This window comes from Protopterus annectens, chromosome 14.part0 (assembly GCF_019279795.1).
Source record: "Protopterus annectens isolate FY-2018-M chromosome 14.part0, PAN1.0, whole genome shotgun sequence".
Classification (NCBI taxonomy): Eukaryota; Metazoa; Chordata; order Ceratodontiformes; family Protopteridae; genus Protopterus; species Protopterus annectens.
The window spans coordinates 333,123,196-333,148,270 of record NC_056748.1 but is presented as its reverse complement, the minus strand read 5'-3'; positions in this window follow the sequence as shown (position 1 = coordinate 333,148,270).

Sequence of the window (25,075 nt, the reverse complement as noted above, 5' to 3'; positions counted from 1 at the left end):
AGCCACTATAATAAGAAAAGTGTAGAAGAGAGTGTAACATCATAAGGAATTAATTATGCACTTTAGTAAAGTAAAATAGGTAGCCAAAGGTCTTTGCAGCTGTCAAGTTAGTTAAATCTGTGGAGCAAGGCTTTCTGCCCTAAAAGTTACATGCAGAAACAAAAAGACATAATGAACACTTTTGAAAGATTCTGTTTTATATATTTTTCAGAGCTTGCTGACAAATTAAACCACTGGGCTCATGGACACACAAAAGAGCTCCAGACAAAAAAATAAAAAAAAAATATAGTTACAAATAAATGGTTGAGTACTAATTCAGTTATAACATAGAGATAGTTTTTCTGTCTTAAGCATATGTGCATAACTTTGCCCATATTATTTGATATGCAACATCTCTGTAGCAAACCAAATGCATTTGATAAGTTTTACTAACTGTCCCTCTCTCTCTCTCTCTCTCTCTATATATATATATATATATAGGTTCACTACATAACCTCGAAATTTTGAAATATCGAATTTCAAAATCACAAGACCATATAGCTGAAACCCTTAAATACCAAAAGACCAGAAGCGCAAATTTCAAAATCCCAAAGTTCAGAAATGTTGAAGTAGTGCTTCTGGTGTTGCGGTATGTGAATGGATAGGTGGAAGGTCAGGTAAGTATATATGTTTGTGTGTGTTGGTTAGGGGCTTCAGTGTGTGTGTAACTGTGTGTTGTGATTATGATGTGAGTGTGTGAGGGAAATGTAAATGTGTGGTGGTGTTTCCGTGTGTTTGTCTGTGTAGTGCGACCTTGGAGTTAGAATTCTTAGAATATTTAATTGGGTGGGTGGGGGGGTGTGGTGGGTTGTATGTAGTGTAGGTTTGTGTGTTTGTGTTTTGGGCGATGGTGTGTGTATCTGTATGTGTGTGGTGTATGTTTAGTGTAGTGTTTGGGATTTTGAAATTCATGCTTCTGTTCTTTTGGTCTTTAGGGGTTTCAGCTATATGGTCTCGAGATTTTGAAATACAATATTTCAAAATTTCGAAATTATGTAGTGAACCCATATATATATATATATATATATATGTGTGTGTGTGTGTGTGTGTGTGTATGTACACATATAAATATATGGGGGAATGGATTTTGTTTGAGTTTCCTTTTTTTGACATCTGTTTAGTCGATAAAATATAGTCGACTACACAGATGGTTGACAGGTGTGTGAGATTGCTCATTTGTTGGGGTAGGGAAATTTGTCTTTTCCTCAAGACTGTGCTAGCTCAGAGTTAGTATTTATAATTAACAGACAGTGTGGGTTGTTCAGGAGGTTGCCCCCAGCAAAAAAACACTGTTTTACTGTTTTTTAAACAGATTTTTACATGTTCTGAAATTTCTTGCTCACTGCATGCATAGTAGTGTGTCTGTATTTGTAAAGTCAACCTTTTATGGTCGACTTTATGAAAGTCGATATATATATCAGCTACAGGAAATACCCAGACACTATGAGATACCTTATATCTCCTATAGTAGAGGCCTATGGAATATATGCAATTATAAAATGACCCCCCATTAATATTCCAAAACGTGCACGCTGATTGGTCAGCGTGCACGTTGTAAATCAGACTTATACTAATGGAAAAAGGTCCGGTTGCCTGGACTTTTTCCATTAGTATAAGTCTTTTTTTTTTTCTTACAGCAACGGAGAATGCAAGATCTTCTTTGCTTTTTAGAAAGTGTCTTGCTATGTTAAAGGAGTTTAACATAGCAAGACACCTTTTAAAAAGCAACAGAGATCTTGCTTTCTCCATTGCTTCCACCCACAGCTCTAATGTACTGCGTAAGGATACGCATGCACAGTACATCAGAACTGCCGCAGAATGCCGGACAGCTACAGAAGAGCAGCAAGGAGGCATTATACAATGCCATTATTTAAGAAAACTAAGTATTTTTTTCTTAAATAATGTCATTGTATAATAGCAATAATGCCCTCATGACCAAACCATGCTAACCGTGGGTAAATCCAGCATTACCCACACCCAGGTGTGGGTTATTGCTTAAATGACCATTTAAGGACATACCAGTGTTTTAACTACATGGCTCCCTGCCTTTTTACTTTTTTAAGTCTTTATAGTCCACTCAGATCAATAAAGCTTTGTAGTTCTTAGTGAGCCATTTCTTGTAGTCAGGGGTACAGGGTTTGTTTCTTTCTACCATTCATTTGCTTAATGTGTGACTTTGAGCAAGTCATTTAACCAGACAGTGCTCCTGGTCTAATATCTTTGTGTGTATTTAAGCACTTTTAATGACTGGCATAACTTGCAGCAACCTTCAGTGATTTACCTGAATGGGTGGGCCTGATGTCTCTCTTCTTGATTATGAAGTCAGGTACTGATCTGAGGTAAGCAAAGGTAGTAACACACACACACACACACACACACACACACACACACACACACACACACACACACACACACACACACTTGCAGAATGGAGTTTTCAACCAGTATTTGTTTGTAAGAACCTACTGAAATGGCGTAGGCATCTTCCAGGCTTCTTATTGCAAACCTATTATTTAATAGCTCAGCTTATTTTATTGCTATAATAGTTTAATCTGGTTGTCAGTCCTATATACTTGGGACCTGCTATAAGCCATTAATGTGCAAATAATTCACTTATAGTAATACTTGCTAGAAATGAGTAATACTTCGGGCTTACTATGCACTTTCTTCCCAATTTCAGCTTCTTAATTTTCCTCAGAAAGCATTAAAATCTATTAGTCATTTTTCTGTGTTCCTTACCTCCACTGTGCCTACTGACTATCAATTTACCCTCCATCAGGCATGCCTACTCAGTCGTACGTACATGGTATTTCTTAGTGTGGTTAAGATATTGCAGGGATGGCCATCATATGGACAACCTCAATAGTGCTTAATATATTCACCGACATCCTGGCAATGATAACGTATTTATTTTAAGCCTAACTTCCCTCACCTGTCTCACTGAAGGGACTCTAATTCTGTCCACAATTTGGATGCATACTACCATGCTCTTGCAATGACAGATACCATTAAAGCAGCTTGGTGACCAAACCTCCAGCCTTGAAATGGTATCTTGCAGTGCTGATCCACCTGTGCTAAGGGATTGTGGCATTGCATAACCACATACCACCCCTTACGCCTCCCAGGTTTTGGTATGTTTACCTTCCTCTGTCAGCACACATAGCATGTAATATAGGGGGTATAATTGTTATATGACTGGTGCTTTGCAGTAGATCTAGGATTGTTCTGCTCCATAGCCTTGTGACACAGTGATTCATGAAGGTTCTACTAGTGTTATTAAGACATTAATATTGATTTGAAAAAAAAGAAAAAACAAAGAATTCCAAAATTTCGTTGCACATTTTAGGAAATTTGCCCTTCTATACCTCCTGATGCGTTAGGCTGCATACTCCTGTTATTATATATATATATATATATATATATATATATATATATATAGATATATATATATATATATATATATATATATATATATATATATATATATATACTAATTTTGGTATCGCTATATTTCAGAGTAGGGTTATAATACAAGATTCTGGAACTCAGACTCCCTGATTCATCACTGCAGTTCTGCTGTTCTAAGAATTACAGATGTTCATTATATTGATCACTGCTGCAGACAGCTTAGCAATATGGGTTAGGTTATATCCTGCCCAGGATATAACAGCCAAACAGCTTCCAAAGCCTCATAGTATCTTCCATGCACCCAAACTGTCAGAGAGCTTGAGCTGAACTGACTAAAAGACAAGTCTGGGTGCAAAGCCCTTCAGAGCTTTACTGACACTAAACAGCATGCTCCTCTGAGGCTTTCAAGGATTGATGGTCAGCTTGTATTTTCCTTTGCTGGGCAGATAACTTTTCCTTTGTGAATAAACCTTCAATTTTCTTTATTTTTTGATGTTTTACTACTTTCTTGTATATATATTTGTTTTTCTCTTTTGACTCCTAATTTGTTGTTCTGAAGCCTGTTCTGTATAGCTTTGAATTCTTACTGCAGGTTATTTAAATAGTGGATTAGTTTATATGATATTTTGTAAAGCCATTATGATTAGCATACTGTTAGTCTGTGGGGTGTTCCAGGTGATGTAAGTTAAAAAAGTAAGGAAAAGTAGCTGTCTGAGTGTTGACCTTTGCCAAATGTCTTTTTTTATAGTATACCTATTATAGAGAATTCAAGACCAACTAATTATTGCCAAATTCCTGTCTGATATCCATGCAGGAATTCATGCTTATATATACTTGGAGCAATAAAAATGGCCACTAATTTAATGCAAAAATGTGTAATATTGCCACATTTAGTAAACAACCCCCCCCCCCCCACCCAGTGTACATTATAGAGAATAGCCTACGACAAAATGAAACTGTAGTTACAGGGACCTTGGTAGCTAATACTCAGTCCAGATGGAGTTATGTACCCATGTGACAACAGTGGTCAGAAAATCCTTCTACCTGACACAGCTAATAGTTAAGAGAATATCAACCAGATCTAAAGAGGTCATTGTCCTCATATTCAGCATTGAACAGGCCAGTCTTTGAATGCAATGCCTCTTAGGGACATACCTCGCTAGAGATCTAACTAGAAATCTCAACGAACTAGAAGGACCTCTGTGTTTCCTAACAAAGAAGATCATGTGCTTAATGATCCAGAGCTACCAAGACAGGCTTGAGGGATATTCCCTTTATTCAATGTTTGATAGATGTTTGAGTCATATTTTATACCTCACCTTCTTTGTAATTAGAGACCCAATTATCCTGGAGTTCCTGTATCTCTGCAAGTGTAATAATTCAACAAATACTAGAAACTAAAAATCTTCACCTGCAGATAATTAAAATGTGATGGGGAAACTGGTTCATCCTGCAGTCCAACCCAGGCATCTAAAACAGACTGTCCAGGTCAGGTAATGCAATGCATTATTATCCTTTAAATAGCACCTAGATATTTGGATGGGTATCCACATATTTATCCCAGGATTGATTGTCTTAGGCCTAATAGAGAAAAGTGCTATAGCCTGAAGGTAAGTACAGACAAGATCACAACTGCCTTGAAATTCCTATAAATAATTTGAAACTTTTGTAGAAAAATAGGTTTTGAACCACTTCAAGAAATAACTAGAGAAACCCAATTCATCCAATTTATGGACTAGCAAGGAATGGTCAACATAATCAAAAGTCCTTGTAAGGTCCAAAACTAACAAAATAGTTGTTTACCTTGTTCAGTGTTGGGGTAAACTTGATCTGTCAAGTTATAGATATCTGTAAATGTATTATATCTGTTGTGAAAACCATTTTGTCCATTACTGAGAATTTTTCCATCCTGGCCAAATGTCCCCTAGTAGTATAAATACCACTTTGGAACTATAAAGTAAACAAAAGGATAAATGAAAAAATAAAATTATGTTTTCTATTATGTCTTCTTAATCAACCTTTCCCAAGAATGTTTCTTTAGGGGACATAGACTGGCAGTTCAGTAGAAATAATTTGTGGTGGAAGGGGAGGAGACTTTGCGAGATGTAAGATAAGAGCATCTTTGTGACTAAAAGATGGACTGCTTCAGACTCAGAATGTAGATTACAGGTTTGCTGGGTGTCTGACTGCGTAATTTCAAAATACTGGAGTAAGAGAGTGTAAATATGAGTTTTATCCCCATGAATGTATTTGTGGTAGTTTTGTACTTGTGACGTATGAATTGTTTTGAGATATTGAAGAATGTTGTAAAGATGATTACTGGTGGGCTACATTGGGGTGGGGGGGGGGTTGAACAGCAGGTTCCTGTTGGAAAGAAGATTAATTAAGTTCTCTTTCAGTTCATAGATTCATGAGGAATTGAAAATGCGTCCAGCACCAGATTTTGGGAAATTTATTTTAGTGGTCAGATTTGTAATTATTCCTCAAATTTTAGAGGTTGGCTTAAATATGTTGCTTTTGAAATATTCAGCTTTACTATGATGTAGTGTCCATTTGTGGATGCTGATATTTGGCATAATTGTCAGCATTAGCAGGTTCTATTTTCATGTCCATCCCTACTTCAACTCTTTGTTTTATAAGTTGTCTTACAGAATGAGTGAACAGTTGTGGTTTGTTTGCCTTTCATTTTTAGTCTCTTGAAAGAGTATAGTTTACCTTGTATTAGGGCTAGTAGGAAGTATAATGTGTATAGTGCTGTTCTGGCATTATTGCTGTTGCATGAAATAACTCGTATCTCAGTTTTGAAGTTCAGTAAGTACATATCAGAAGTGGAATCAGGGATAGTTCTGGACAAAGCTATCTCAAGAATGGCCTTATTATTTCTAAAAGATCAGCTTGAGAATAAAGCACAGTGGTCACTTAAAGAGTTTTAAAATATCTGCAGCTGTAGCAGTTTATCAAGCTTTTTTGTTTAAAAGATATTAAGCAGAGTGGCACTATTATTGTTACATATATGTCTGGTTCCTTCAGTGACAAGTTGCGTTAGATTTTAGGAGGTAACTAATCTATTAAAACAACTTTTGAGGGCACATCTAGTAGAAGTTAAAATCACCTACTCGTATCAGTTTGTGGTGGTTTATATGTTCTAAAATATTGTTTAGGATCTAACAAATAGAAGGAACTAGACAGATGCAAATAACAGCACTTATGTTAACATGATCACCAAGCATTATATGAACTGCTAACCAGTTAGAGTCATTATGTAGTGTGATGTTTTATGGCTCTTAGTGTAGAAGACAAGTTAGAATTATTCTTAAATGATAGGATTGACATCTCCTTGATGCAGACTTGGTTATTAATAGTGCAAAGAAAATAGTCTTTACTCAAATTTGTGGGAATAAGAGATGAGTCTGAGCCAAAAATAATTTGGAATTATATTGTATAGACCACAGTTGCAATAGCGGCTGTCTGTTATTACTGAATTCAGTAGTTATGTGTCCTAGGGAGAAATTGTTGTGAAGAAATAGCATGAAAGTAAAAAAAAAGATGGCCCTGGATAAAGTTTAATGTCTCCAGCCTGTAATAACTGGATAGCCAGAACAAGTTTAGTAAGAAGGGAACCAGTGTAGATATACCTAACTCAGCATATAAACATATCCACTATCTATTTGCATGAGTTAAGATAGCTGTAGAATTACTAAAGCAGCCTTGGTAAGCCGGGAATCTTTACTTTAGTAATAGAGAACAAGGTTTCATATTTGCATTATAAAAAGATGTTTCTGCTTGAAGAAAGACATATTATATAGGCTATTAATGGGGGGGATTGATGGAGTAAGACAAAGAATATGCAGTCTAAAGTCCTTGGTAGACCAGATAAAGATGTGATGAGATAGCAATATTGTAAATTAAGGAAGCAAAGAAAAGGGAGGGAGGCTCAACTATGATGTGTGATCAGAGGTGGTATTGTGAGGAACTGAGGCAATGTATTAGAGACCATAGAATGGTGTGGGCAAAGTAACTGTAAAGTTAGTGATGTCAGGGTTGGATCGGAAGGGAGACAGAATAGCAGAGTCAAGTGGAGCCAAGCAGAGCAAGGCACAGTGGAGTGTGCTAGCATGGCTTCTAAACCAGAAACTGTCGGTGGATGAACATGTTCAGGAGGTAAGAATTAAGCATGAAGTAGTGTGAGAGTGGAAATAATAAAAGTGAAAGTCTGACTAAGAAAATAACTAGCAGAAGCTGGAGAGAGACTTAAGAAACAGAACAGTGAATGAGCAGTTCTAAAGAAGAGTAGATTATGTAGACGATGTATGAAGATGAACAGAGAGGAAGGGAGATGAGACAGAGAAAGAAAGAGAAGAATGTGAAGTCACAGAACCCAGGTGAAGATATGTCCTATGTGGCAAGCAGTCCACAACAGTACCAAACTTGAACTGTAGGAAAGTTCATTAAGTAAGTCAGCCTGAGAAACTAAACTTGTTCCTGGCCCCACTGCTCAAATAGTTACTGATGATAAAGACAGGTCACTTGTGTTCATGGCAGTTCAACATCATGCAAATAAGGTTTCTGGCCCAACCCTAGTTTGAGAAATATAGAAAGAAACTGCTGTAAGCTTAGAAAACAAAATGGCATTTAAACAGACCTAGATCACAGGCAGCCAAATCAAAATAGAGTTGTGGAAACTTTATGTACTGTATCTATCAACATTTACCATTAAGGTTAAATACAGTGTGCCAAGAGTTATGTAGTATTAGACAACAGCTTAAGACAGTTGTTGCAAACTACCTTACTAACATCCCTTAGCATAGAAGCATGAACTTTCCTTTAAACCAGATTTATAACAATTTCCCTAACAATGCAATCATAAGGGGTAGAAAAGTGTTTATAAGCTGTATGTTTTTGATGTGAAACAAACTAGCTGTACAACTAAAATACATTAACACAGTCTAGTGTTTTCGATACATCATTACTGCTTGTCTATGTATACTTTGGTATTATATAGTTAATTAGTGACATTTCCTTCCCACATGTGCAAATGATGATAACTGCGAACAGGCATTTGTTCATTTTCTGACTTGGTTTGCCTATGTTTGATGCATAGGGTGGCTACGTACTGGTTTCCAATTGATGCAGGACCTGTAACATTTTTTAGAGTTGTTGTCTGCTCGAAAGTGAGCATATGGTTATGTTCCTTGCTAATGTGTGAGCGAAGTGGTTGTATTGCATTTATAGATTTCTGAATCGCTCTACCATGTCTTTTTACTTCATTAGCATGCAGCACAGCAATCTCAGCCCTTGTATTATGAGCTGGAAGTATCTATACCTCATCAGACATGGGCTGTAGTAGATGACATTGGTCTGCTCTGAAGTGCAGTCAAGTTGTTAAATACATTCCTGCACAAATCGTGTAAATAATAGCCCTGACTATGGTACATGAAAAATCAAGAGGAGAACAGTTAAAATCTTTACTTGTGGACAATTCTCTGGCTGCTTGGAGATTATTTAAAGGAAAACTCCAACTTTTCCTACAATTTAACTCAACTCTTAGGTTACTTTTCTCTCTACAATAAGGTTCCAGTATTGGGCAGGTACCAGAAACCTGCTTGTACTTTATAAAACTTTCATTTCCTTGTCATGGAATCAAAGGAAGGGAAAGACCACTCATGTCTTTTTAACTTTACTTCTGAGATAATTTGCAGAGGAATTTGTTTATGCCTGTATGACATACCACAGACATAGACTAAAATAATGAACAAAAAGGTCACGCAGAAAAACCAATCAGTGAAAACCAAAACAAAATTATAGCAAGGCAAGAGGGTTTGGCTTTATTGGCCTGAATTTGTCCATTAATAGAATTAAGAAGAAAAAGTCATGCACGTTCAGAATTGCCATATAGCTGAAACACCTTATGTCCTTAAAGGATCATTTGCATATAACCCATGTCGCCTCTAATAAAAGAGGTTTAAGGACTCATGAGCTGCAAAGTTGGTCAAAGCTGTAGTTCAGACAGTCTATTCAGCAAGAAAAACCATGTCAGGAACAAAAACAAGTTTATTCTGCAAAGCTTTCGGGTTAACACCCTTCCTCAGTGTATTATAAAATCAGTTAGTACATCCATTTTAAATAAGAGCATCAATTAATCATGTCAGCCAGATAATCTATCAAACCCATATACCACCCCCTCTTTTTCATATATACACGTTCATGTAAAATTTAAAGTCACAGAGTTGTTCAAAAATCACAGAGTTATTAAAAACACTCATTAAGCATAATACAGTCAATAAATATAACTAGGTTAATAAATATATATGCCTCACAGCAAGAGGTTCTCCTGTTCGATTCTCGGCTGGGGTGCCTTCTGCGTGGAGTCTGCATGTCCTACCGCTGGTCGTGTGGGTTTCCTCCGGGTGCTCCAGTTTCCTCCCACATCCCAAAGACATGCAGTAGGTGGATTGGACACTCTAAATTGGCCCCAGGTGTGTGTGTGTGTGTGTGTGTGTGTGTGTGTGTGTGTGTGTGTGTGTGTGTGCATGTGTGCATGTGTGTGTGTCTTCTGTGGAAGTTTGGGCGCCGGGCTGGCAACTTAACACCATAAAACTCCACTGCAAATCGTGAGTGGACAGATGATCCGCTGTGGTGACCCCTAACCGGGAAAAGCCGAAAGAAGAAGAAGAAGGTTAATAAATATTATGTATTAATACTCTAAATTATAAATCTATTATAAATAAATTATATGTATTAACCTATTTATTTATAGTTTTTGAACAACTCTGTGACTTTAAATTTTACATGAACTTGTATATATGAAAAAAAGGGGGTGGTATATGGGTTTGATAGGTTAGATAGCTAACATGTGATTAATTGATGCTCTTATTTAAAATGGATGCACTGACTGATTTTATAATGCACTGAAGAAGGATGTTAGCCCAAAAGCTTTGCAGAATAAACTTGTTTTTGTTCCTGACATGGTTTTTCTTGCTGAAGGTTTAAGGTCTCACACAGTGGAAAGTCTAGCCTTGCTATATTTTTCTTTTGGTTTATACCACAGACACAGAGCAATTTGTAGTCAGGTACCGTTGGCAATCTTACGTGGGTAATTAGTTCTGCTGATGTGAGGAGATCTGTAATTGCTGTAAAAATATAGAGATGTGAAATTGTTTTCCATTGTCTTTATTGCAGAGGAAGAAAACTTACACTGATTTGCTGCTTCCAATGTAGACATGCCTTTCATAGCAAAACTGAACAATTAGATCAGTGAACGATCTTGTCTTTAAAGGGAAATTGGCTATGCTTAAAATGATGTGCAAAGGCAGCTAGCCTAATACTTACTTAAATGTGGTACTCACAAATATGAGATAGTGCTGAAGCCTTCCTAGTGTGAGGCCTTCACTGGTTAGAGCAGATTGCAAAGGGGTCTCCTTTGAAATAAAGGTAAAACTATTCACCCACCTAACCTCAAAAACTTTAATAACTTCTTTAAGATAAATTAAGGGATGACATATCTAGTTTCCAAGCTCCTCAAATCCAGAAAACTATGCAAAGGTGTATACAAAAGCCCTGTATGACCATATAAACAAGTACCAGACAGAAATAAACCCAAGTCAATCTTCAAAAACAGGTCACCCTGGTGGACCCCTAGTATAATAGGTTGCATAGCAAAAAAGAAAATCCTGTTGAGAAGTAAGATGATTGTGCACAGCTGAGAAAAATTTGCTCATTAGTCTAAAAAGTCTCTGAAAGCAAATATTCAGGAAAAATGGCCTCCAAAGATAAGTATAACCATAAGGTATTTTTCAGTTATGTCCACAATCATAAGAGCAACACCCAACAATGTACAGAATTACATGTAGAGGGCATGACCTATACTCAGCTGGAAGATATAACAAATCTGCTGGCCAACAAATTCAGCTCAAATATCACTTCCTCATTAACCCTAGTTTTCTCCCCAAGAAATACCCTCCACCACTCTGCCACCAATTATCAACTAAGAACTGGTTGTCACAGCACTATCCAAAGCTAAAAACATGGTTCTGTGGGGCCTGACAATGTATCAGGATGCCTCTTAAACAGCTTAAATCAGGACCTATCAGATCCACTAGAATCTCTATTTAACCACAGCCTATGGACTGGCTTTGTCCCAGTAGAGTGGAGGACAGCATCAGTTATCACTCTGCATAAAGGGGAACCATCTACTAACCTGGGAAATTACAGACCCATACGTTTGACTGGTCTTATATCTAAGGCCATGGAAAGAATAATCATGGGCCTGATAAATAAGGAAATCTCCAAACACTAGGCCCGACCCAATTTGGCTTTGTTAAGGGCAGGTCATGCATACTGAATCTGCTGGATTTCTCTGAGAAAGTCATTAAAGGCCATGGGAGAGGGTAAAACAGTATATACCACCTACCTCAACCTGGAAAGGCATTTGCCACAATTCCCAAGTCAGGTATTATAAATAAACTTGCAAAACTGGGCATAAATACCTACATCTCCAGATGGCTAGCCAATTGGATCATGGCAAGGCAATTGTGTGTTAAAGTGGATGAATCCAGATCCAGCAAGAGGTCAGTTACTAGTGGTGTGCCGCAGGGCTCAGTGCCATGACCACTCCTATTTGGAATATACTTCTCTGATGTTAAGGCTAATGTAGAAGGCCTCTAGATGACAATGTTTGCCAATGACTGCAAGCTGGGGGCAATCATTGAATTCTTGAATGTTCTAAATATCCTTCAGGATGGTCTACATGTGTAAATGATTTGTGCCAGAACCATGGCCTAAAACTAAATGTGAAAAATACATTTTCATAGCCTTTGGGAAGTCAAATACCACTGCAAATTACAACATCAATAGCACACCCCTAAGAGTAGACTTAAAGGGGAGAGATCTAGGTACACTATGTGGCCACAGTGGTGAGGATGTCCTTCTGTGTGACACAGCTTATATGTAAAGGTATGGCATACAGTTCCAAGCACATTATGGTAGTGCTGTATTCGGACCTCATTAGACCAATAATCACGTACAATGCATCATTTAGTATATACTTGCCTATTACAGCAGCTGCAGCAACCTTGGAGGTTCCTCACAAAGAAAGTACCAGGTATAAAAACATGTCTTATGTGGATAGACTAAAAGAACTATTCCTTTACTCTGTCTCCTACCGACTATTAAGAGGTGACCTATGCCTGACCTACAAGGCACTCTTAAATCCAGCCCTGATGGAGCTGCTGCACATCCACAAGACATACAGCACAAGTGTCACCTGATCTAGGACCCACAGAAATTGCCCCTTCTTTGGAAAAGGCTTCCTATTCACATTAAGCAGAGCCTTTCCCTGGTACCCTTCAAATACAATTTGCATCAATGGATGGAGAATTACAAATTCACACCAGGGCCAGTGCCTATGTCCCTTTTAGACAAGGGCAATCTGGAAGATACACAACGCATAGGCACATATCCATGTCATCCTTTTACCCCTAAGGGCCATATATTGGGAAAAAACAGATTATATTGGCTAGGCTTTTAAGGGCTCTTAAGCCATTATTCTAGTAATCTCCTGTGATCCTGTTAACCAATGGTTAAAAGACAGTTGTTAGCTCTTTTGACAAATTTACATAAGCAGTATCACAGTATTAAAATGCTAAGATTTAAACCTTATAATGTTGGATGTTTATACTGATTTACCTTTTAAGACTTAAATGTAGTATCAAAGATGTCTGTGACATTTACAGAAAAGTCAGAAAATAATATTTATTGTAATTCTTGTAAAGTAGCAACACATTTACCTGTGCGTGTGTGTGTGTGTGTGTGTGTGTGTGTGTGTGTGTGTGTGTGTGTGTGTGTGTGTATGTGTGAGAGACAGTCAATTCATCTTTTACTACAAAAAGATAATTGGAACAAAGACCTATGATTTAGCTAATTTTTTTGGTTGTAGCTGTATACTGTAAAACAAGCTTGGGGACACACACAAATGAGGGACAAAAAGAAGCAGTCCTGTTTCAGAAGCTATATAAGATAATGACAAACAGTAACCCCATCTTATGTCAGTGGCATGGGAATACATCACTACTTATGTCTAGCATAACCCATATAAAGCAGACTTGAAATGGATTATGGGAATGAGAAAATTCTGAAGAAAAACAAGATCACATTGATATGTAAAGCCTCACTGGCAGCCATTTTGAAGAAAACATGTTAAAATTCTATAAGAAACAGGCTGATTTTGAGGTGTTGCAATAACTCAGAAAACAAAGACAAGTTCTAAGGTGGAGTTTTTCTTTAAGATATTATATCATCATAGAGGGAGAAGTTAAAAAAACACATGTAATATATTTATTTGCTGAGGTGGTAAGTTTGTTGCAAGTGGGGTTGGCACATTTTCAAATGCCCAAAATGAAACATACCCACAGTCAGTGAAAGGGACATAACTTCACTTTTTTGCCAAAATAATAGCTTATTTATGTAGCATTTAGGTTGCTTATGCTATTTCATGCAACATGTAGGTGTTCCAGATACAAAACAACTGTTTTATGCAACCAATAAAGAAAATTTAGGAAATATTTTTTGCCCAAAAGTCTCAGAACATTTGCCATTGTTTAGTTTTTATCAACAGACACAACTTCCCAAAGAAGGACTGTCTCTTACAAAGAGTGACATCTGGTAACCATAGCTGCAAGAGACAGCTATTTTTAAAATTAAGCACAAAAAAAAAAAAAAAAGAGTAGGGACTGACAAAAGCAAGAAAATCAAATTCAGATTTACTTGTTAATGATACTCCAGTTACAAAACTGGCAATATACCTGGCTACTACATTTGTCGCAGACATGGCCATGACAGATAACCATGGCACACATGATCGAGAAACTTGGAATGGGACAAGTAGGGAGCCAGGTCATATTCATTAGAAGTCCTAAGAATGATACAGTAGCATTTTTCTTTCAAAAATAATTAAGCAATGGGTCACATCATGCTGGGAAGAATACTAGATTTAAAAAAAAGAATGTATCAGGATACACAAAGCATTTTTGAGATGAAAGATCAAAAACAAAAGGTTTTCATGTTGCAGATGCTTTCACAAGTGATTCATTGAATGCTGCATTTCATCATCCTGTTGACACTGGAAAACATTTAGTCAAATGGATTCACCAGTAGCTTCTGTCTACTGTTATCTAGGGACACATGTGAATGTTTAAATTTCAAATTAGCAAAGCCTTGAGGTATCATGGGAACATATCCAAGCAAATTTTGCTTTTCCCCCTTCCCAAATGTGATGGAGTAGGATCATTTCACTTGGTAGATAAGAGCGTTCCCTTTTCAAGATTCATAGCAGCCATCACAATGTTACCTTATACTGAAAATGTACAGCCTGATTCTCTCTAATTTCAGTCAAAAAAGACTTAACTGACCTTATTCCATCAAATCTACTACTAAAGGAGTATTAGCTGATATCCAACATAATGTGATTTTTTTTTCTTGAATTGCATATATACCTGTATTGTTACCAACTGTACCATATGCTACACATAGAGGCAGTACTTTTGCTTTTTTTTAATTTTTATTTAATGCTAAAAATCTATCCATGAAGTGTAATTTCAGCTTACATCATACCTTAATACTCTTTAAATTTATCTTATTCCTCACAGATCTTACTTGACAACCATACATAGGATCATAGGACCATAGGAGGTTACTTTGCTATTGGCCCTGAAGCCCTTATTAGCCTAGCCAAGAGTTTAGCCCATGTTTAGACAAATCAGCACCTGATGCCCCTATCTAGCAAGGACATGGGTGGAATCCAAGGGGTACATTTTCTGTTTCCCATCCAGTTATCCAGGCTGTGCTTAAAAGGGGGTAAAGAGGTACTCTGCTTGATGTGAAGAGGTAGTCTATTTCATAGATAGGAGAGTCTCTGGGACACATATCTGTCCCACCAACAAGTCATTGATGTCACAGACCAGGTTGAGGCCGTGAGTATGGGCTACTCGAGTGGAACTTGACTTACGGATATGCAGCAGTCTCGTCAGGGTGGGGTCTGTGAACGCCTTATATGCCAGACAGAGGTCACCTCTGAGGAGTCTGTATGAAACCAAGTAGAGGGATAGGGCTTTTAACCTATCTGTGTATGGTAGATCTTTGAGGTTCTGGATTGTCCTGGTGAGGAACCTCTGTGGTCTCTCCAGCTGCTGCATGTGCTTTGCAAGGTACATGCCAAAAGAGGCATTGTACTCAATAATGGGCCTTATAAAGGAAGAATACAGGGATGTTTTGACCTCCTTGTCCCTGGATGATATAACCTTACTTACTTATGATGTGGGCCATCTGTAAGGCTTTCCGTACAATGGCAGCAACATGGTGGAAGCAACATGGTGGTCAAAAGTCAGGTTGCTATCAATCTGGGTGTCCAAATACCTCTCGACTGATTGAGTGCTTAGGACATTGTTATTAATGTGATAATTTGTGGGGATGTCACTCTCCCCAAAGGGGATGATGATGCATTTTTGGTATTCAGCTTGAGGCCATGTTTCTGGCACCAGTCATTTGTCTGAGTGAGACCCTCTTGGAGGATGTCCACATCACTAGGGGAACTGATGACAACCCCAAGCTTGCAGTCATCTGCAAACCTGGTCAGCCATAGCCCACTGGTTTTGGCCTGCACCTCAGAAAAGTATATCCCAAATAACAGAGGCCCCAAGACCGAACCCTGGGGCATGCCAGTTGTTAAAGGTCTACTGCTTGAGGTGGCTTCCCCTATTTTGACTACGTGGGTTCTATCAGTGAACTAGTTTGCTACCCATCTGGTAACATATGGATTGATGCCTAGTTGAAAGAGTTTATCTATTATGCCAAAGTGGGGAATAGTGTCAAAGGCTTTGGCCAGGTCAAGGTAAGTGGTGTGCACCATTTTCCTCTTATCCATGGCTTTGGTGACTGTCTCAAAGAAGTTGACCAGATTTAGCAGACATGACCTCCCCTTGATGAAGCCAAACTGTATGGGATCAAGTGTTTAGAGATTGCCAATGTCCTTGTTAATGAGGTCCATGATAATCCATTCCATGGCCTTGCAGATTAGGCTAGTTAGGCTGATGGATCTATAATTTCCTGGATTGGTGGACACTCCACTTTTGTGTAAAAGGATGACAGTGGGTGTTCTCCACTCAGCTTGGACAAAGCCAGTACTCAGGCTTTGGTTGAATAGGGTGCCTAGTGGTGCTGCAAGTTCCTGCCAGAGTTCACATAGGATGCAGCCTGGGATGTTATCGGGTTTCATGGAGGCTGTATTTTTTGCCTTTGAGAAGGCAGTGATGATCTGTTCCATAGAGTATAAGGAGAAGGGGCAGGTACTGAGGAAGTCCTGATTTACTGATGGGAGGGGACAGAGGGGTAAAGTTTTCATTGAATCTCTCAGCCAGCAAGTTTGCTATATCTACGTCATTTGTATGTGTGGTGGCCTTGCCCATCAGTTCTGAACAGATCCAGGTGCTTCCTTTGAGGCTGCGGACATATGTGAAGAAGGCCTTGTCTCTAGTACAAGTGGCTAATTTGGACTCAACATTTGCTTTGGAGGATTTCACTAGTGCTCTTATTTGTTTGTTCAAGCTAAGAAGACATTGCTTTCAGTTGGGCACCTGCTTCTTCTTGGTCTTGGACAGCAATTTTTTTTTCCTTTTGTTATAGAGTTTATTTATTGCAGATGTCCCCCAGACAGGTTTACTCTTCCTTGCAGAGGATGATTTAGTCCTGTCAGGTATGCCTGATTCCATGCATCTATATAAATGCTCATATTATTGTTTTGATAATATTTGTGCTGATACTTCCATCATGCAACTGGAAGTACAACAGACAAAAGCTGCATGACAGAAGTATGTAAATATATATATATATATATATATATATATATATATATATATATATATATATATATATATATATGTGTGTGTGTGTGTGTGTGTGTGTGTACAACATTAGCCAGGCTAGTTTGATTTACAAATCCATGGAACACATCATATATGACTTCATAAACTTTGATATTAAAAAGTTTAATAGGCTAGGGCCACATCAATTTGCCTTTGTTAAAGGGTGATACAATTTTTTCTACTTAACTTTTTCAAGAAGGTCACACAGGTGTTAGGCAGCAGTCATTTTGTTCACACATCTTATGCTGGTATTATAAACAAGCTAAATGCCTTTAAAGTTGATCTATACATGGTAGATAGCCTAATGGCTGAAGGATATAACCGACATAGTTAAGGTGGGAGGCACCTCCTCAGAAAGTATTAAGGTAACTAGGGGTGTGCTCCAGGGCTCAGTCCCACCAGTCTTCATCTTCTCCATCTACTTTGTTAATATCCAGACTAGGAATCAGGGCCTTCATTTAACCACATTTGCAAATGATAGCTAATAGGGTGATATTGTAAAATCTCCATTAGATGTCTCAATTAGATGCCCATTCAGTACAGCATAAACTAATGCTTAGAAACAAGTGGTGTATGTAAAATGGACTAAAATAAACTGCAGAAAAATGTAGTATTCTTACATTTGGTAAGCAACTCTCTACTTGAATATGCAATATAGCTGACACCTACCCCAAAATGATAATATAGACAGGGATCTTGGTACTTGAGTTGATAAGTCTCCCTCCTTCAACCATATTATATCAACAACAGTCAGGAAATTATTCTATTCAGGGCAAATTATAGAAAACAGCATATCATCCAGTTCAAAAAGAAGTTACCATTCCTCTCTATGGAGCCTTAATTAGACCAATCAATCACTGAGTGCATTCCCTCCTTCAGGATGTACCTTTCTAGACATATTAAGCAGCTTAAATGGCATTGGAGGTACATAACCAAGATTATTGGCCTAAAGTCCCTACACTACCAGGAAAAACTTAAAGTGCTATCCTTTAATTTGTTTCTTATAGCCTATTGCATGGTGATTTGTGTACTGTGTTCCCTGCCATTTTAGACCCCAAGCTCCTTGATTTCATGTATCTTCACAAGTCAAATAGTTACTCTAACATCATAACGAGGGACTTCAATTTTCTCCAGCACACATATAAAATGCACTGGAGAGGCAAATTTATTAGCTAACACCTTCCCCAGTGCTAGGCCAAACTACTTCTGCAGGTAAAATAAAGACATACACTATCATCCTTCTCATTAAAACTAGATAATTGGATGATTAACCATAAATTCACTCTGGGACTGACCTGTTTTGCCCTTCATGAGAAGGGGGTTACAGCATGAGGAAGTGTATTGGCAAGGCATGGTTTTGTGACTTAATCATCTTGTACTTTTTATGATTCTATGAAATAAACCTTTGAAAAAAGTTTGATTAGAAACTATTACTGGATGGATCATTTATGAACAAATAATACCTAAGTGAAGAATTCCAGGGCAACTGAATTCAGATGAGTGGACAGACTTTAAAACAGAACTTACTGTCATATGTAGATTCCATGTGATGAAGCAAAGTTTTAACATTCAGTACTATTTTCAGAGGTCAGGCCAAGTAGAATGTAAGAATTGAATGATGAAAGAAGCAACAACCATATAAACATATACCTGGGTAATATAGAGTCATGCATTTTCCTTTATCTGAATGAAAATTAGAGATATTCCGGCCAACGGAATAGCTTTGATGCTATATAAACTAAAGATAGTTAAGGCTGTGTCATTGCTCACTGCCATAGAACATACCACTGAGGTGATATGACCTTTTGGCTATTACCTTTAACATTATGTATTTGTACAAATGTATGGATACATATGTACCAGAAAAAAATGAGTGATTAATAAGAGTAAATGATAAAGGAGCTAGGTGTCCCTCAGCTTCATTCTGGGGACCAAACCATGGTTAACAGTTTTGCCATTCTATGCAGAGTTTCATCTTAAATGAGCAAAGCTTCACCCATTATTATTGGTCAGTCATACTTGCATTTGTGTAGATAATGTGCTGTCTCAGATCAGATCGAAACTTTCATCCCAGATCAGGTTATCTGTCACTTTTTTCTTAGTGCATTGATATACTGGAAAACTGACAAGCTCATAACTACCCTACAAACCTAACAGAGTTAAAGAATACACCAGCATTTTACCCAAAATAGTAATGCTTATCATAAATATGATTATTGTCACTGTTCTAGTTTAACAGTTCTCCTGACATTTGTGATTTTTTTTTTGGGGGGGGGGGGGGGCTGTAAAATATACCACATGCAGTACTATTCACTGTTTAAAAACACCTTGTCTGATTAACTGATATTATACCATGACCCCTCCCCCCAAAACGTGCACGCTGATTGGCCAGCGTGCCCGTTGTAAATCGAGTTATACTAATGGAAAAAGGTCCGGTCGCCCGGACTTTTTTCCATTAGTATAACTCGTTTTTTTAAAACACTGTCTCGCTATGTTAAATGGGTTTAACATAGCGAGACAGCTTTAAAATAAGCAACGGAGTTCCGTTGCTTATTTTAAAGCTGTCTCGCTATGTTAAACCCATTTAACATAGCGAGGCAGTGTTTTAAAGCAATGGAGAAAGCAAGATCTCCATTGCTTTTTGATCTCGCTATGTAAAATGAGTTTAACATGGCGAGACAGTTTTAAAATAAGCAACGGAGATGTCCATTGCTTATTTTAAAACTGTCTCACTATGTTAAACTCATTTAACATAGCGAGACACTAAAAAGCAACGGAGATCTTGCTTTCTCCGTTGCTTTTGCTCAACTCTGATGTACCGCGCAGGCCCGCAGTACATCAGAACTGCCGCGGATGCCAGACATCTGCGGAAGGGCAGTAAACAGGCATTATACTATGCCATTATTTAAGAAAAGTAACAGTTTCTTTTCTTAAATAATGTCATATAATAGCAATAACCACTTCTGGGTGTGGCTAATGCTAAATTTACCCACGGTTGGCTTTGTTTGGTCCCTCGGGCTTCGCCCTTGGGACCAAACCACGCCAACCGTGGGTAAATTTAGCATTACCCACACCCAGGCATGGGTTATTGCTATAATACTGGAGATCTATAAGCCAAGGCAGAAGTGTAAACTGAGAATTGCACTTTGGACGAAAATACATAGTGTTTTCTCAGTTTTTCTTATAGTGCAAGTCTTTGTGGCTTTCTCTGTGCTTCATCAACACTGGATCTGCTCAAAAGACAAAGCAGAATATTTATTGGTGGTTCCATGCATTTGTTACACAACCTGAATTTATTTTTTCATTATTTTTACTGACCTCTGTGGGTGAAGCCAAGAAGTTTTAAGGCGGTCAAGGCTTGTAGTTTTAAAGTGTGCAGAGCCAGCCAGTCTAACTCCAGTTAAATAACGTAACAACAGCTTTGAGTTACAAGTAGAAAATGCAAGTGTGTTTCTGGGAATGTGAAGCAACAAAGGAAGGTGGGAAAGTGTATAATTATTTATGCAACATACTAGAACAAAGATGATGTATTTCATTGTCTGCATTTAATGGGATGTTTCTAGTGAATATAATAGGTATAAACCAAGGTACATTGATACCAAAAGAGATTCTCAGTGATACACTATAATTATATTGGAAGTGAATTTCGTTTCCCATTTTGTTGATTGGCTCCTGTTTCAGCATTTGAAAAATGCCGAATGTCATCTAATGTTTAAAGGCCTGGCATTTCAGCGGCCCTTCCCTGTTTGTCTATCTATTCTGTTGCACAAGTAAAGGTATTAGTGTTCATAGATTCATAGGTAAGTATTAGACAATTAGTTTGCAGACCATTTCAAGCCTAGACAAAAAAACTTATTCATATACCCTGTGTAGCTTCAAGGAGGGCAAACAAAACAGATCAGGAGAGAATGCGAGGCTGCCATCCGATTAACTAGGTTTACCTTGAAGGTGCAAGGGTGTTACTCTGCTTGACATGTAGTGGAAGTTTGTTCCAATATTAAACTATTACACGAACTTTTATTTATCTCCTGATGAAGGAGACACTGTTAGGCTATTAATCTGCAGATTGTTACAAACATAGTCAATAACCGGAGGTCAGAATCAAACTGTGTAAATTGCATCTGTGAGGTAAATAAAACATTTGGGCTTACTGAATTTTAAGCCTACTGATTCTTAAAACATTTACTGATACATAAATGAGGGATGTGAAAGGATGTTTCAAGTATTTGAGTGCCCTAAAATTAAAAGGAGTTATTAAAAATACTGGTAATTATGGTTTAGTACAGCTAACTACCGTCAGTTGTCATGAGCTGAAAAGTAACAAAGTATGTCAACTGTAGGACTTAAGCAGTAATTAGGTAACTGATGCCTCCCGTTCGATTCTCGGCTGAGCTTGGGAGTACCTTCTGTGTGGAGTCTGCATGTCCTCCCTGCAGCTGGGTAGCATTTGAAAGACGTGTGCGTAAATGGGCATGCCTTCGTTGAAGGTTGGGTGTCAAGCTGGCACCTCGACGTTTCATAAAAATCTACTGCCAATCATTAGTGGACCGGAGTTCTGCTATGGCGACCCCTTACTGGGAAAAAGCCAAAAGACAAACAAACATTATGATGCAAATTACATGTGTTTTGATTATTATATTTGTGTGTGTGTGTGTGTGTGTGTGTGTGTGTGTGTGTGTGTGTGTGTGTGTGTGTGTGTGTAGGCAGTAACACTAGCTCAATGAATAATGTACAGAAAAAAATTATTCATAATTTGAATAGTTACATCTGAATTTGATTGCTAAAACTGTCACATACGTATCCATTAAAATATGTAGGTTACACATAAATCAGATAATCAGACAGGATGCTGGGTTGTTCTGTTTCAACATAGGTAGTATTCATACCTATAAATATTTTCTTTGCACTGAATGTGACCCATTAGTATGATGACATTTCAATTTGTGATGAAGATACGGGTAAGTCTATAAGTAGGAGTTTGTGCACATTCTGTATTCATATCATAACTGTGTTATTTTTTAAAGAATGACTTTCTTTAAACTAAGTTCACATTAAAAAGCTTACAGTTAAGGTACTTGTTCAAATGACATAAATGATTCACATTCAGTGAACATTAATACTAACAGGATTACAGACTCATGTAACCTCAGGCTTTTTCCTTACTATGTATTGCTTTGTTGTTACAACATAACTAGTATATCTAAGCAGCTATATTTCAGGAATTTATTTCAAATAATTAAAAAAACAACGCTGAATGAAAGTAACATCCTAGACTTAACACAGACTACCGGTTCAATAGCTGTTTATTTTTTTTTAATTGTAAGGCCTTATATTATTGTCCTGAAATAGTCAGCCTTTGTTAGTTATATTCATGTTTGAAATTAAAACTCTCCCAGTGTGCACGCAAAGTAAAGAAATCTCTCTTACTTCCTTTGGTCCATTTATGAGTCCATTTAAATAACCCCTAGGTAGAATGGAATATGCTGTGATAAGTTAAAGTGACCATGAAACCCCTTGGTATCATATATCATATAAACTTTGCTTCCTGCCGCTCGACAGCTCTATGTGGCACATAATGTTAGGCCCTTTTGGTGCATTTGTACGCAGATTATTTTTCCACAAAACCCAACATATTACTTTTCAAGTTAAACTGCAGACTTGACATCTGTTGATGGTACAGGAGGTCAGTGAAAAACCTGCTCTTAATCAGTACTATAAAGGTTAGAAAATGACACTTTCACTACTGCTGAAGTCCGTGGTTATTTATTAAATCTAGCAGTGAAGAAACTGAGAACAAGCCTTAGGGCATTTTTGCCACTGAAATGGATTTAGCAGCTTGATACCATCAAACTATTGTACCTTTCCAATTTTATAAAACAACCAAATGCTCTACTTTTGTATGACTTTAAAATGTGGGTTTGGTATTCACATATGCAGCAAAGTAAAATACCCTGAGAATGCCTTCTTAAAAAGAAAATAGATTTCAAAGTCTGTAGTATTACATACTTTAACATTTGTGTTAGTAATTATAGCATAAAATAATAAAATAGTATAGTAGTACAGACAAAACTGTGTTCCATAGCAGAACAGAACTTGTGATCATCCTACTAAATCTGAGGCAGTGCTGTTTATTTAAGTGCGACTTAACTACAGTGCTCATTTAAACCTAGTGATTTAATGAGACTTCCACAAATATTAAAACAGTAGTTCAAACAAGTGCATAACCTGGAGTAAAAATGCCAAAAAGGCAACTAATGCAAATCCTTATTTACTGAATAAATTAGCATCTCGGATATCAAAGTATCCTAACAGTTCATATTCTAATAATTTAATTTAAATGCAATGATTCAAAATCATCAAACAACAAAATAGAAAAAAAAAACCTTAATTATCACATTACTATAAATTATAAATTATAGGTTTCCACAATATATTATTAAGTCCAAATCAGCTTAATATTTCATGTCCCCAGGTATACCTTGCATCCTTTTGCTCCAGTACCTATTTTTATAATAACACTTCTGAGTCTTAAGAATACCTTCTGTAAAAACAATATTTAAATTTTACCAAATTGCTTTCATGTACTGTGCTGAAATACATTGACCTTGCATTTGAATCATCACTGTTAGAACAATCTCTAACATGTTTTTGAATATGCAGCTTTACTGTTCTTCATGTTTATACAATAAAGAATAAATTAAAGCCAAATGTGAAAATTTAAATAACTTTCTCTGTGCAACAACTCTTTATTCCTGTTTACTTGTTATACAGTTCTTAAATTTTGGACTATTGCTAGATGCAGACAGATACACCATGAAAAAAAGCGTGGATGAAATTAACTTTTATCATATGACATACTGTTTTTGTTTCTAATATTAAAACAAAAAAGGACATTGAGATGACATCTATGAAGCATTGGTCAAAGGCCAAAAAACAGTCTTCACATTCAAGCAAGTTAATGAGGTATACAGTGTAGGAGGAATGTGGCATACAAGAGAGAGTAAAGCTATGGGCATTGAAACATAATGCAAGGACTGACTATAAGAGATACAACCGGATATTGTCAATGGCTCAGCATGAATCACATTTTCTTGTGGCTGAGAGGATCAGAGTGTTGTGAGATCTCTGCTGACACAAGATACTTGGATACATAGTCTGATACTGACACAATGAGGGAATAAACTATATATCAGAGGTGACATTTTAACTTTTAAAATGTGCCATTATCTGCCTGAAGTTCTAGTAATAAAGGCAGATCATGGGGCACTTCTGAAAGGAAATGGAGGAACATTTTATTTAAACTCATAAATGAACATCTTATGAACAACTGAGAAAAAAGAACCATGTGAAATATATATCAAATTAGATATATTCTTAAAAGCATTCACATTTAGAAAAAATGTTGTTAAAATTTCTGCACAGTAATGTATTATATACCAATAAATCTTACACCTACAAGCATTAAACCTATGACTCTTCTTATTCAATCGCCATCACCTTTTTTAATTTTAATAATTATCAAAATATATTTCTTTAGAAAATGCACTTAAAACTCAAACACATGACTGGTCATATGATGTTTTGAAAAAGGACTTTAACTTAACTCTAAAAACACAGTTAAAAAATCCTAGAATTATTTCCATAAAGTCATTTGACTCCATCCATGCTTAGGAGTCATAGCCGGATCTTCTAGCAAAACTAAAATTCATAAGGAA